The sequence below is a fragment of the Adiantum capillus-veneris genome, chromosome 23, assembly GCF_014529385.1.
Source record: "Adiantum capillus-veneris isolate H3 chromosome 23, ASM1452938v2, whole genome shotgun sequence".
NCBI classification, from domain to species: domain Eukaryota; kingdom Viridiplantae; phylum Streptophyta; class Polypodiopsida; order Polypodiales; family Pteridaceae; genus Adiantum; species Adiantum capillus-veneris.
This window is the reverse complement of record NC_140953.1, coordinates 69,641,655-69,646,521: the sequence shown is the minus strand read 5'-3', so window position 1 is coordinate 69,646,521 and position 4,867 is coordinate 69,641,655. Positions and strand designations below refer to the sequence as shown.

General features: G+C 39.2%; 1 pseudogene; it reads right to left on the bottom strand.

Moving 5' to 3' along the window:
* Nucleotides 1-3,451: 3,451 nt before the first annotated feature.
* LOC147427938 (aspartic proteinase A2 pseudogene) lies at nucleotides 3,452-4,055 on the bottom strand (annotated as a pseudogene).
* Nucleotides 4,056-4,867: the final 812 nt, after the last annotated feature.

Sequence of the window (4,867 nt, the reverse complement as noted above, 5' to 3'; positions counted from 1 at the left end):
TTTGAAAAGATAGACACTTGTCACACAAATCCCTTGGATATTTCTAAGCAAATATCTTCTTCAAGGGGCAACTTCACCTATAAATAGGGCACATTGTTGGTGGCTCGCAAACGGTGTTGGGTACTACTACTCATCTTCTACTTCATCAAGTTGGCTACAAGACCACAAAGTCTTGAGGTGTGCTTCACTTCTTTGTCTTGAGCTTGTGTGGGTCTTTGTGTGTTGGTTGTCTCTCTTATCTCTTTCCTCCATTGTTTGACTGCTTTCTAAACTTTCTAAGCTGAATAATCCCAATGGTGTAACCTTTCAGCCCTTTCACTTTGTGTAAAATATTAGGAAAAACATATGTATTAGCCATAAAATCCACTTCCAATAGAGAATTGTGTTACTGTTTGGGCCGGAAAGGCTACGAGAAATTCTTCTTTCTCCACGTCTTCTTATTTTGCCACTAGTAGACTACTCTAATTCTTTCGATGTGCACATATTTATTCTCCTCTCTTTCTTAATATTACTATGAACCAAGAAGACTTGTACGCACGGCTCACTCCTATCACTAGGCAAAACATCTACATCTTTGTAAACACTAAGTTACAGTTTCAAAGAACCATTCGCAGTCTATTTGGAGCACAACGACTTGCTGCTATAAATGCATCAGTGAATCCTTTCATCTTACCTTTGGTTAGATACGATCAAATCCTTGATGTTTTCATCTTTGTTTTGTTTTGAGGGTTTCACGTGTGCGTATGTGTGTGTCTGCGTGTAAGATTCCAATGGCTACACAGAATGTATTTTCTACAAACACTAAGCTTGCTTAAGGCCTTCGCAGTATCCCCACAAACCCTCACAGCTAGACCGCCAACTCTTTGACAATGCACATCATGAAAAGAGAAGAGAAGCTGGTAGTACGCAAGTAGAGAGAGAGTGTTCTTCTTCTTCTTCCTGCAAACGAGAGAGGAGATCTTCTGGAGATGGTGATGGAGAGATTGCACAACTCTGTATAATAAGTACGTATTGTCGTGCGATAGTAGTCGCAACTGTTGGCATTGAAAATTGAGCTCTGTATGCCAATTTACAGGCACTCTCCAGATCCAACTTGCACCCCAAGGCAAAACAGAGTGCCCCCTCTCTAACCTGGAATAGCTTCTAGCTTTTGGGAAAAGACTCCAATCTTTTTTAAAAGCATGGCACATCTTTTGGTGGTTAACTCTCATCCCTTACCCTTCAATTTTTGTAGTAAAATTGATTAATTAATATGATATCTTAGCAATTAATGAGACTATGACTAAACTATGCTACACCGTGATGTCCCGAGATAAATATGACTTTTTCGTATTGCTCTATCATATTTATGGTGTCGCTTCTAATCATAAAAATTCTCGTAAAAATACCTTTTAATCCCGTTTCTTCGTCGGATGGTCATTTTTATATCCAATGATAATTTAGGTCTTCCTAAAAATAATATTTTTATATTTAGGTCTTCCTAAAAAACACGTTGCTTTTCAAAAACAATAATATAAATAATATAAAAAACAAAAAAAACCAAAACCACGAGTTCTCCTCGTCCATCGAAACAAGAAAGCAGGCTTGCTTCTTACTAAAACGTACTAAAGTCATGAAAAGCTGAAAATAGCATGAAAAACGTCCAAAAAACAACTTTTTACAAAATTGAACCATAGCTTTCCCAGGACTCGTAGATCAAGGATCCGGCCTGCTTTTTGCCAAAAAAAAAAGCACCAAATAGCACAAAAAGCATGAAAAAACTAAAAAAGAAGCAGATTTTCCAAAATTGAATCAAACATCCGTTTGACCGACCAAAACATGAAAATGACCTTTCTTCTCAATTATATCTTACAAGCATTTTGAACTAAGATTTTTTTAAGCGAATATTGGAATCTACTTTTCTTATTTTTAAAAGAGACCCAAAAATCAAGGATCTTACATATAGTAGTTTTTTGTAGAGTGAACGCCGCGAGTCCCTAAGAAACATCCACCACACTTGGCTTGTTGTGTGTGTGCGTTGCTGTTTTTAGACTTGTATTTATACATAAAAGAACATAATAGTTCAAAAGATAACTCGCTTTAGACAAAGAACAACGATTAGCACAAAAACAACTCAGTCTTTGATTCATTTTTGTACATCATACTTATTCGGAAGTGAAAGAGGCCAGGTTCGACAGTGATGGACAACATCTAAGCCAAAAGGATCCTAAGTAAAGATAGAGTCCTCGTCTGCATCCATACAAACAAGACAACATATTCATTAGCCTTGAATACGTATTACAGGTGTCAACGAACCTATTAGTTGTTATCCATCTCCTACTTAGAACCTTTTTAACTTATACCTACCATCAATGTCGTGTTAAATATCACCAAGTATCCATTCTCGGAACAATAAGCCACGTATGAAAGTGACATGTGTGTGTGTGTGTGTGTGTGTGTGTGTGTGTGTGTGTGTGAGAGAGAGAGAGAGAGAGAGAGAGAGAGGGAGAGTGAGAGAGAGAGTCTCTTTCCTTGCCCATGCAAGATAGAACCTACTATAATTATAGTCCCCAATTGTATGTGTGTATGTGCACGAGAGAGAGAGAGAGAGAGAGAGAGAGAGAGAGTTGATCAAGGGGGGAGATCAGGTGTCTCTTGTCCCCCCCCACCCCCAAACCAATGTTAGCATGTCCACACACCCCCAAGAGGATGGTGTCTTCTCCACGTGGTTCCAAATGCATGCAGCCATGGGAGAAGGCCTCTCTTCCAAGTCTTATGCACTCTCCACGATAGCAGGCAAGCTGGAAACACACGAGTGTCATGAGAGAGGGAGAGATTGTTAGAGAGAGAAATCCTCATGCCCACTAAGCAACGCAAAGCTGGAGCCTGGAAGGGCACTCACCTCCTTGAGTTGTGGGCCAAGTCTCGAGACTCTTCACATTTGCCTTGAGTAGTGGGTGGATCACCTTGAGATACAAGGGACTCCCTCAGTCAGAGTACACCTCGAACTTGGTCTCTCTCTCCACCTCTACAGATCAGTATCTTGTGGTCATTCTCTCTGCATAGCTTAGGCTCCTGTGGTTGATGTCCTTATAAAGGGCTAAGGTTTCTATCATTGATACCTTTTTCTCTTGCCTTAATTGCATTCTTCATCATCATCACCAGCATACCCATGTCTCTGTCCCATTGATTATCGTGCTCTCTGAGTGAGTTGCAAATCATTATGCTCTTTGTCAGGTTCTCTTCGTCTTTCATACCACGAGTGCCATCATGGTGGAAATCATGATTAAATGCTATATCCACCATCATCACTCAACAATGGATGCAAGTGATCTCTCTCTCTCTCTCTCTCTCTCTCTCTCTCTCTCTCTCTCTCTCTCTCTCTCTCTCTCTCTCTCTCTCTCTCTCTCTCTCTCTCTCTCTCTCTCTCTCTCTCTCTCTCTCTCCCGGGTTGTGGAGATTCCCAATAGTTAAAAACAATGTGATAAACTCCCATAAAAACATCTCCTAGTACGTCGAGGCCCACGAATCAATTAATGCATTGTGCTTGGGTGCCTTTTCCAACCTTCAAGATGTGTCGCTCAGCACTGAGGCTAAATTGTGTGCCTCCAATGGTAAAAATGACATCAGGCATTGAATCGACTTGGTCACAATCTACTATCACCTCTCCATTTGGATTTGGCAGGTGCTCACACACATTTTTATATGGAAATATTTGATCACCTCCAAGGATTGTTTTTTCATGAATTGATTTTGTGCCCAGGTTATTGTCATTTCACACATAGGGCACCCAACATCTTCTAAACCATTACATCTCAAGTCCCATCTACCACTAATGCCATGTTTGAACTAAATTTATTTGCAGATGAGCACATTTCCAACTGCTTACATATTGTCAGGGAATTCATCTTCTCAAGAAGCATCTCAATAATATGATCTCCATATTCGTTGGTTGTTTTGCATTCCCAACTCATTAATCTTGTTTCTCTAGTGGCTTCATTGATAACTACTACGATCACCGTTGGACCAGCCAAAAGAGAAGTCCCAAAATCGGTAATAGATGCACAACCATCCTCTCTCTCTCTCTCTCTCTCTCTCTCTCTCTCTCTCTCTCTCTCTCTCTCTCTCTCTCTCTCTCTCTCTCCACACAAACTCACACACACACACACACATATATATATATAATGGAACATGGCATGGTAAGCTATAATCTCTCTCTCTAGATGGCAAGAAGTGTGCCTTAACACTTCTTCTTCCTTTGTCATGGTCTCTTTGTCTTCATACCTTTCCTCATATGCTATTGCAATCCCCATCATCATCTCTTTTTTGAGTTTGCCTTCATATTCATTGCCGGGTTCACTTATATATGCTATGATATTTACCAACACCAATGCTTCTAGTTGTTTCTCTTCTTTTATTTAAGTAGATAAGCCTCACGCTTAAGCTCCTTTTGCAGATCTTTGATTCTCCCTCGGCCATCAATAGCATAGAACTCATTACTTCAAATATTTGAAAAATAGCATAGCACTAAAAGACATTTGGGTTATTAATAATCATGGGAATTTTTTTGGAGCTCAAAATCTTAAAAAAATACAAGCTTTGTGTAAATTATGCATCCAAAAAGACTTCTAAATATAATTTGAAATACACTATCATAGACCCTTTGAATGAATCAAACAAGTTACATTGTTAACATGACATAAAGATGTCATATTATGATCGTTGTGTATATAGGCTAGAGTGCAGTGTATACTTTGACACTCATTTAAATGTATATGTATGCAAGAATAATCTAGAATGCTCATTATTGAACATCCATTTTGTAGGTAAGGAATCCTTGGAAAGAAGTTTAAAGATTTGTTTGGTCATAGAGGCTTACAATTGCTTA